This window comes from Podarcis filfolensis (genome assembly GCF_964270895.1).
Source record: "Podarcis filfolensis genome assembly, chromosome: 9".
In the NCBI taxonomy this organism is placed as follows: domain Eukaryota; kingdom Metazoa; phylum Chordata; class Lepidosauria; order Squamata; family Lacertidae; genus Podarcis; species Podarcis filfolensis.
In genome coordinates this window covers 55,848,882-55,859,842 of record NC_139610.1, presented here as the reverse complement: position 1 = coordinate 55,859,842, position 10,961 = coordinate 55,848,882, and positions in this window count along the sequence as shown.

Below are 10,961 nucleotides of genomic sequence, written 5' to 3'. Positions count from 1 at the left end.
ACTGATCATTTAGCCAATTTTAAAAAGAGGAATAGGCAAATTCATGAAGGTTAAAGCTATCAGTGGCTACTAGCCACAATGGCTATATTCCACCACTACTGCTGGATGTTGGGTTGAAATAACGACAGACGAGTGGTGAGTGTCATATGGGAGGCATCTCCCGAGCAAGTCTCGGGGAGTCCCTTTTATTGAATATTACAGCATTGCCACACATGTGCTTATTGCTGATTGGTTAACACAAGTACAAAGCAAAAGGTTGCATATAGGCATTAATCACCGATAGATTAAAGGCTGGGAAAGGGAGCACAGAACTAGACAGGCATGAAAACCTCCTAATTAAATTATAACTAGTGATTGATATAGCAAGACTTAAACAATTACGTTCCGATAGATGTGGTCAACTATGCATTAAGAACAGGGTCAGAGTATAATGTTTTCCTGAACTCAATGTGAACTGAACATTCTAAGGTGATGAGGGAACGTCTTAGTATTAGAACGATTTGTGCAGAATGATTTGTGCAGCATGTGCAGAGACAAAGCTTAGAAGCAAGACTTTCCCAACATGCCACAGTCATGTGCAGAAGCAGATCTTCACATCAGCCGGAGACATTGTGCCTTTGAATACTACATACTGGAAGCTGCAGGTTGGAGAGAAACTGTTGCACTCAGGTTCTGTTGTCAGGCTTCCCCTGGACAACTGGCTGACTACTCTGCTAGCAAAGTGCTGGGCTAGATGCATGTTTGGCCTGACCCATCAGCACTCTTCTTATGTTCTATTTCTGTCAGTCCCCACCCCCCACTTCTCTCGTACATCTCCAGCAAAGTTTGGAGTGGTTATTATCCATTCCAACTGAAAGTTAGATACCATTTATACATAACTTGAAAACAGTTTTCTCTTATGTTTGCATTTAATGAGAATTTATGGGCCTTCCTCCAAAGATTTCGCCAAGTTTCCATGGGAATATAAAACATCCAATATCTTCTTGCCTGCTTTGTCATGTACTCTTTAGCTTGCTTTTGTTCACAGTTGTATTTCAACACCAGGTGATATATTTTGGGAAAGCCTAACACATGACAAGTTCTTATGCGATCGCTGTATCTGAATAGGTTATTTTTCTCCCAGTCTTTACAGATGTAATCTGATAGTGATATTATATTTGATATCTAAAGCCTGTGTTGACTTGAATCCTCAGATTTTGACGCAAAGCCAGACATTTCTTCGATGAAAGTGGAGGATGTAACCAGTGGCGGAGGAAAGGGGGGTGCAGGGTGTATGGTCCGCCCCAGATGTCAGCACTGAGGGAGGGTGACAAAATGAGTTTGGTTTTGTTTTTTTAATTGGGCTCATGAAACTTTTTAGGAGTGACGTGGTGGCTTAGGCACCTGCAGGTTCCGTGCTGCATGAAATGGCAGCGTGGGACATGCGTCTGCCTACTGCCTCTCCCTCAGCCATCCTACAGCTGTGGAGGAGGTGGCAGAGAGTCTCCAAGCATCAGAGAGGCTCACCCCGCCCACCCCCATGGGCAGATTGCCCTGCCCCCACCTGCAGGACATGCCCCCGCACCAGGCACCTGAGCGGCTAGCTACGCCACTGGATGTAACTAATAACAGCAAGTTAAAAGGTAAATGACCCCTGACAGTTAAGTCCAGTCGCAAATGACTCTTTACTTCATCTCGCTTTACTGGCTGAGGGAGCCAGTGTTTGTCTGCAGACAGTTTTTCCGGGTCATGTGGCCAGCATGACTAAGCCGCTTCTGGCAAAACCAGAGCAGCGCACGGAAATGCCATTTACCTTCTGGCTACCGTTTACCTATTTATCTACTTGCACTTTGATGTGCTCTTGAACTGCTAGGTTGGCAGGAGCTGGGACCGAGCAACGGGAGCTCACCCTGTCGCGGGGATTCGAACCTCTGACCTTCCGATCAGCAAGCCCTAGGCTCTGTGGTTTAGACCACAGCACCACCCCTTAGTTCATTAGTTAGTGGCATGTTATAGGGTGAGGGGGGTGAACAAAAAAAGAAGCCTCCTGTGGGATACTGTAACCAGCACAACACTGAAGATTTTTGGAATACTTTAGTTCAAACTATATGCTTCATGGCTTCCACAAACTTTTAAATACTTTGTTCTATGGACATTTTAAAAAATTTGGCATAGAAATGTTTATTCCCAACAGTACAATGTTTAGACAGTCTGTATTATTACCTCCACCCTACACATATAAGATACACTTGCAATATTTCTCGCTGCTATGCAGAGCAAGAAAATAGGTTTTTGCCTGTAATTATAGGTACTCTCAAGAATATGTTGCTACAAGTGAAGTGATAGCTGCAATAAAATGTTGTCTCCAATCTGGCCCCATCTGCACTATACCTTTGAAACACTGATAGACCTCTTTAAAAAGTCATGGTTTCCCTCAGTGAATCCTGAGAACTGTATTTTGTTAAGGGGGCTGAGAGATACGATCCTCAGAGTGTTTTAACAATCAATTCCTCTTCCCAGGGTATTCTGGAAATTGAAACCCAGATAATTCCTATTTTACTTGGACTTGTGAAGTCCAACCACTCAAAAAATCACAAAGTTGCCACAAAATAAAGCTCTTCAGACCCATTTGAATGGATATTGTTCTCTCATTGTGGAAGGCATCATGGTGTGATCTCTTCTTGTTGCAGATTAATTCACTTTGAATTATAATTCCTACTAAGAGTGAACTTTGGTGACTCTGTGCTGATAGCTTTGGAAGCAAAACTGGTCTGGGGCAACTCTAAGCTGTGTAGATGGATGAATATGCAACTTCTAAAAATTATCCCCCAAGTCCCATTGATTTCAATGGGTCTACTCTAATCCAGAATGGGTAAGGATGGTAGCTGTAAAATTAGTAGGAACATACAAAGGGAAGTTGGGGGAAGAAGAAAAGTCAAATGACATGTGCATGTGTCTGAATGTGGCTTGGAGAACTTCACCAGAGAATCAACTTTGACTTTTTGTTAATGCATACTCATCATGCAATGACTTTCATATCCAATGATATGGCCTTGCATGCAGGAATGGTCCATCACAGATCAGCCCTTTCAGATTGCTTCAGATACAATGCTTTCTAGTGGAAACAGTTCACACATTCCATGGAAGCAGTTGAGTAATCAAGGCAATGTTAGTCAGTCCTGGGGATTAGTGAAGCACTGTAGCTGAGTGGTACAACATATGTTTGTATGCAGCAGGTTCAGGCTCAATTCTCTTCATCTCTGGGGAAGTCTCTCTGTCTGAAAGCTTGGAGATCTGCTGTTGGTCAATGTAGAATAGGGATGAGGGGCTCCACCACCAATGAGGCCAACTTTGACAGGTGGAATAATAATAATAATAATAATAATAATAATAATAATAATAATAACAATAATAATAATAATATATTTATACCCCACCCATCTGTCTGGGTTGCCCCAGCCACTCTGGGCAGCTTCCAGCATATATAAAAACATAGTAAAAGATTAAACCTTAAAAAGCTTCCATTCCAGCCTTCAGATGTTTCCTAAATGGTATATAATTACGCATCTCTTTAACATGTGATGGGAGGGCGCTCCACAGGGTGGGCGCCACTACCGAGAAGGCCCTCTGCTTGGTTCCCTGTAGCTTCACTTCTCACAGTGTGGGAACCACCAGAAGGCCCTCGGCACTGGACCTACGTGTGCAGGCAGAATGATGTGGGTGGAGACGCTCCTTCAGGTATACAGGGCTGAGGCCATTTAGGGCTTTAAAGGTCAGCACCAACACTTTGAATTGTGCTTGGAAATGTACCGGGAGCCAATGTAGGTCTTTCAGGACCAGTGTTATTTAGTCTCAGCTGCTGCTCCCGGTCACCAGTCTAGCCACTATGTTCTGGATTAATTATAGCTTCCAAATCACCTTCAAAGGTAGCCCCACATAGAGTGTATCGCAGCAGTCCAAGTGGGATATACCCAGTGCATGTACCACTCTGGTGAGAAAGTGCGCAGGCAGGTAGGGTCTCAGCCGGCGTACCAGATGGAGCTGGTAGACAGGTTCCCTGGACACAGAATTGCGCCTCCATGGACAGTTGTGAGTCCAAAATGACTCCCAGGCTGCACACTTGGTCCTTCAGGGGCACGGTTACCCCATTCAGAACCAGGGAGTTCCCCACCCCTGCCCACCCCCTGTCCCTTGGAAACAATACTTCTGTCTTGTTGGGATTCAACTTCAATCCATTAGCCCCCATCCAACCACCTCCAGACACTGACACAGGACAACCTTCACTGGTTCCGATTTAAATGAGAGGTATGAAGCAATCTGCCTGCCAATCACCTGACAGCAAATGATTGACAGATTTCCACCCACCTAGCAATGTCCCTTGCCCTGCACTTTCCAAGCTGAGTGCACAATTTAGCCTTGTCTCTACCTGCCCTACTTATCAAGTGTGGGGCGGGTGGGCATGATTTGAGAAAAACAGCTTTGCCTGCCAAATTTGGCCCGTGGACTAGAGGTTCCCCACCCTGGTGTAAAGTCTACACTGCAGATGTTATTGAGCTAGATGGACCAGTACTCAAATGTTGCATAAGACAGCTTCTTATGGGTTGTTGGAGAAAAGATCCTTTCAGGGGAAAACTTTATTTACTTGAACAGACTGACAACTCCTTCCTCTGCTCCTCTCATGGCAATACCAAATTTCTGTTTCTTGAAGTATGATCTACTTGGAAATATAAAGCCAAAGCAATAAAGATGCCTGCAGTATCTCACAAAGAGTAGATTTGAAAAAGAAAACCCTATTCCTTTGTTCATGGTGCTACTTGACTCTTAAATAATGATAGATAGTTTCTATTCCCTGCTATGTGATACAGATATTGACTGTTGGATTTTTTTGTTTGATTTTTATTTATTTGTAAAAAGTTCATTTCTGTCTGAGTTGGATTATCCATTAGGCTAAACACACTAAAAGAATCGGGCTAGAGTGAAACCCGTTGAGTATAATTATGCAAGATGGATTCTGCCTTGAGAACAGAGAAAAACTACAGAAGGGGCTAAGAAAGGACAAAATTGATCTGTGAAGAAAGTGATAGCAATATTGTGTGCACAAGCAATTGTTCATTCAGCAGCTATAATTCTACCCAGGTCTGGCCAACAGGGCTGTCAACTGGTTTGTGGAGGCTCTGAGCAATTTTTCCTCTGTTGGGTAGGGATGGGCAAATTGGTCCATTTTGGTTTCTCTCAGTTTCTCTCTCTCTCTCTCCCCCCCCATCCTGAAGTTCAGTTTGTGTGAATCTGCTTAGCAAAACTTCTTGCCTGCCTGACAATAGAAGAAGCTTACAGCCCTGCCGCTTTCCAGAGCAGCAGAAGCCAACAGGGTACTTTCAAAAGAGACAGGAAAATACAGGTGGACATGAAAACAGGACTCCAAAAAGTAATTGTTCTACCTTGGGATCATATAAGCCATCTCAAATAAAAATGTGCCATGAACTTTAAAAGCAGAAGGCTTCCTTAAGCGCAGCTGCAGCAGGAAGGAACAAATGAACAAACAAGAGTTTGCTATCATACGAGGTGCATTCTAGTACCGTCTTTGTGGAGGTGTCAGAGATTTTGTTTTGTGCGTGTTGATAAAAACCATGGAGCCCTGCGTATCTCTTTTTATTGCTGCTTCTAGTCATTGTTCTTTTGATTAAATCTGCCCAGTCTCTTCCTCATTATTGTGTGCAAGGAAAGCCTTGGGTTTCTGACACCTAAGGATGGCATATTGTTGGGAAGCGAGCTACCCTCTCAGTGGCTGACCACAGCCAAATTGACTGAGGTGGAGCAAGCCGATGATGCCTGTGATTACCACCTTACATAGCAGATTCAGGCATTAATCACAAGAGTAGGTGGGAAGAGTGTGGATGAGCATGCAGCCCTGTATAGGGCTTTCAGTGTGTAATGTTTTATTATGTTTTTATATATGTTGGAAGCTGCCCAGAGTGGCTGGGGAAACCCAGTCAGATGGGCGGGGTACACTAATAATAATAATAATAATAATAATAATAATAATAATAGGTTCCCATAATCCAGTTATCACATTTTGACTAAGATCTGGCAGGCAGGGCTTCCAGGAGACAGATAAATCTATCCCCAGATCCAGAGCTGACCCCTAGGTTGTCATCTGGCCAACTCTAAGTTGAAAGAGCTAAATTTTCCTGAATATAATGGACAGCTTAATACATCTCTCTGTTGATAAGGAATCATACAGGCTGAATGATACCTTCTCCAGCATCCCTGCCATTGGGACCAGTGTAAGGCTGGGTGTTCACAGGATGAGCATGTAGCCCCATTAGAAACAAATATGTAGGCACCAAATATGGTGATGCTGATAAGCTGAATTGAACTAAAGGCCTGCTTTTTACGACCGACTGTGAGAAGCTAACCTGATGGGGCGGGGTGAATGCTGCTGCAATTAATGTGGTGACAGAACTCTTTATCAGTTTAACAACAGGGCATACATTTTCTTTCATGGCTGACAGCGATTGAGCCGCCAATTTGCCGCTTTCCGCCACTTCCGCCAGTGCCCCTGTGAATTGCTGCTGATTCCCAAAGGCATGTCAGTGTTAAGTGACAGCTTCCAGAAAGCTTTATCGAAGGCATTGGAGGGTGTTACCAAAAACATTATTTTTTTGAGCGACAATGGCTTTCAAGAGCAATGATTTTGGCAGCTCGGAATCAGGAGGAGGCTTCTGAATGGAGAGCCTGCAAAAGCATCAGTGATCAAGGAGTCAAGCGAGAGAAAAAAGAAAAGGAGGGGGAATGAAAAGGAAAGGAGAGAAGTGAAAAAGAAGGCAATACAGCCACAAACAAAGGAGACACAAGGCTTGCATTGAAAAAATAAGAGGAAGAAATAGTGCAGAACCCTGCATAAAGCATTGCATTTTAAGAAATGTATATAATATGGGACAGGGCCTTTTCCATGGTTGCACCTATGGCTAGGGAATAGCCTTTCCAGAGAAGTATCGTACATGGTTTTCTATCAAATATGTTATATCTGATTGCAATATCAGTCATTCATCTCTGCATCAAAATGCTGTTGGCACAGACAATCCAACCCATAGCAACTAAATATTATTAAGCCTCATATCACAAAGCAGAAAGTACAGCTTGGCCACCCAGAAACCAGCAATTGCTGGCAACAGATACATTCTCACAGTGAGCATCTGCATGCTCGGCAATCTCACATGTTGAGTGCGCCTTGTCCCATCTTTAAAAGCTGGGTGGGTGGGCCATCTTGTTGGGACAGCTCCATTGCTTCTGGGCGGTTGTGACCTCCTTGTGCTGATCTCGAACTCCTTAAACTTGGACTGCTCCTTGCAGCCCTGCTAGCCTTTCCTTTCCTGCCATCTAACCTGAGTGTAGCAACTGCTGGAGCTTATTGCCTGTTGTTGAGCTTGTTATCTCCTCTCTGCTTCATGAAAGATTTATTCCTTTCCCTCAAACGAAAGCTTCTGCCATTGTGGGCTGGATGGGGGCCTGGACAGCGGCTCTCTGGCAAGCAAGCAGGTGATACCAAGGTACCAAGGAGAAGGATGAGGAGCAGCTGATGATTATGGTGATGAAAAGGTAGACTCACTGGGGGAGGGGGCTCCATGGAGAGTATATTGCCTAGGGCCCTCCAAAACCTGGAGCCAGCACTAGATGGTTGGTCTTGTCGTCCAAAATGGAAGGCCCCAGATTACAAAAAGCTGATATAAACACAAGGAGCCAGTGTATTTACAAAACCGAAATGCCTTATGGATAGAGAATCTCCTCCCAATTCCTCCCAGTAATATTGTCAATGAGAAACATGCTTGTGTGCAACTTACAAAGCAGCCTGAATGTTGAGACAGCACGCACATTTAATCTATTGGTAACAATCAAGTTGAGTCACTTGATTAACTTGATTTGCTTCAGCTGTCTCTTGTCTGACAAACAAAAGCATAACTCGAACCATCTTTGATTGCATAATTGAATAGCATTGTCTCTTGAGATTTTTTAAAAAAAGAGATTCAAAGTTTTGGTGCAACGACAGAATGTGAGTGGCAGAAGGAAGAAAAAAAAACACAAGCAGGGTTATTTGCCTGATGAAGTAATAGAGCTGTTTCCCCAGGGTTAATTTCTGACTCTTGAAAGTTCTTAAAACAACAGAGGCTTGGAGAAGAAGTATCAGGCCGTGTTGCAATGAGGCAGCACCAGGCAAAAAATAACTGTTTGTGACATCTCCTCACTTTTTCAAATGTGTGGATATAGATAATAATTTACAGGTGCTTCACATGTGCATCTTGATGCATGGCAACATGATACAGACAGCAGGTTTACCCAGTGGTTACTTGCACAATACGGTAAATTTTACCATGCACCAGAAACTATCCCTGCCACAAATATGCAAAAGTAGGTGATTGCATCTGGCACTTGGCTGGAATTCAGCTTGCTACCAACCATGAAGCTCACTGAGTGATCTTGGGCCATCACTGTCTGTCTCTGCCTCACATACTTCATGATGGTGTTGTCAGGATAAAATGGAGTAGGCGAGAAATGTATATACCACCTTTGGAGCTCTTTGGAGAAAATATGGGCTATAAATGTAGTAACAGACACATAATACATACCTCCTAGGTCCCCAACTCTGCAGGTAAACCATAGAGAAGTGACAATGGAGAATCGGGTACAACCAGAACACTCTTTTGATCCATTCTTTCTTCCAGGTCAGATGAAGTAGATCCGGAACTGAGATCAAGTCAATGTGCTTATTGAATCCATCTTTTGCTATCCATTTAAAACCCCAAATCCAGTAGTGTTGGCATTCTGCTCAAATCAAGACCTTTATAGTTTTACACAAAGATAGATAGAAACTGCACAATTATTAAAACCATAATAAAAGTGCTTAGAGAGAAATCATGGCAATTTACACCAATTGGTAATAAAACTTGACTATTTTTTTTTAACTGCACCTGCTCACATAAGAGGAAGGCAATGAAATGTGCAACAGGGATAAACTAGTTATGTGCTTCAGGCTTTTTGGTTATTCATCCCTTGTATAAACTAAGGACCTTCCACCATCATATGTTACACTGACTATCTCAATATTCTGATTTTATTGTATGTTATTGCTTCTCCAGTGAGAAAACACAGCATTATTTCCCCATAAACATTTTTAGAAGGTTTGCACAAGAACGTCCTAGCTGAAGAATAAAAAGTGGCTTGGGCAGCCTGTTGTGCAGGTCTTAATTGATAGCATGGAAGAAATTTCCATCCCTGTTCTACCTCCAGAAACTAGTGCTAAAAATGAGGTGAGAAAAATGCCAAGTCCCTCTCATGCCTGGCTCAGGCAGGTAATTTTGAATGCATTCTCCATCAGAAAGATTCTTAAACTTTGCCAAAGGAAGCTTTCCTAAACCAAAATAAACAAGACACACAGTTTTCACCCACAACAAACTGTCTTACTGTTTTTGTAACTTTTAAGGCACATAAAAAAGCAACTGGGGGGGGGTGTGGTTGGATGTGCATTCAAAGAGACACCCCACCACTCACAGCATGTTTTGCAAGCACAAGGTTCTGATTTCAGCCCCTAGCTCCAGTGGTTTGCTTCAATGAATATGTTACTTCTTCTCATGGTTGACGATCTGCCCCTCAAAAGACTCCTGTATTATTCCCCTTCCACATTCATATCTTCATATTGCTGCCTGTCTGTGCCTAGGATCTAAAGCCTACTTTTAAAAACAACCTTCAAATCATTTCTTCCTCATCTGCTTTTCTTCATTGTTTTGGTTTCCCTTTCTGACATTTGTGAAATGTCTTTCCACTATGGTGACTCAAATGGTCTGATAGTACTAATTTTGTAGGATGGATGAACAGGTGATTAGCCTTTGTTTTCCCTGGCTGACCATCTGATTTTGACATCCGCAGGGGATAGCCCTTTGTCCTGCATTTCAGGCAGTAGCATGTTTATTTCATTTGTTTAGATGGTCCTTCTTTCTCAGTGATTCTGGCTGTGTCTTCTTTTGCCTGTTCTTGTAAAGTCATTACATTCTCAACTGGTTCTTTTTGAAAAAACTCAGTGTTACCAATGGTCAATTTATCTGTGTGTGGATTCAGAATTCTGTAAGCTTTGGCATGCTCACTGAAGCCAACAAGAATTTCTCCCACTGCTCTGGTTTTTTCTGTTTTCTTGCCGCGTTTTTCTTCTTGAACTTTGATGACTGTCTTGCAGCCAAATACTTTGATATGAGTGATACTGGAGTTTTTCCCATGTCTTATTTTCTATGGAGTTTCCTCAACTGTCCTGGAATGCAGTCAATTTTGTAGGTAAGTAGCTGTGATTACTGACTGTCACCAGTATTTTTTCTGGTAGTTTGGAGTCTTATCATTTCTGTAAAGACTCTCTTTTGCTTAGCTTTGTATGGTACTGTCTTTTGATGCTTTATTCCACAGGTTCTCAAGAAGTCCTCAGCTTTCTTCCCTATGAACTCTTCTTCATTGTCAGTTTGGATTGCAAGATTGTTGGTTGTCAAAACCACATAATCCTGTACATTTTCAAGCACTTCATCCTTCCCTTTCATGACATACATGACTGTACCTTGAGCAGTCATTACATCATTGTGCACGCAGTTAAAAGGTTTTTTGGCTCTGGTCAGTGGCTTGACCTGGCCAATGCAGCTCTTGTAGCCATGGCTCTTATGTTGCAGTCGTATCTCATGATCATGGGACATGCAGATATCTTAAAGTCCTGTATCAATAGGAGACTCTGTGGTTCTTTTATGTTTTTTGGGTGTCTGTGTCCCAGGTGGTGATGATCAAGGCTGTTGCTTAAGGAATCAGGTGGCCTAGTTTTTGCTGAGGTGGTAAACTTGTGTCAGAGCTGAGCTGCTTAAGATACCTACACCCTTGTGCAAATTAATTGAAACAAAGCATGTTTTCTATCTTACTCATAATCCTGTACTCAAAACAAACACGAAAAGTCAGTTGAT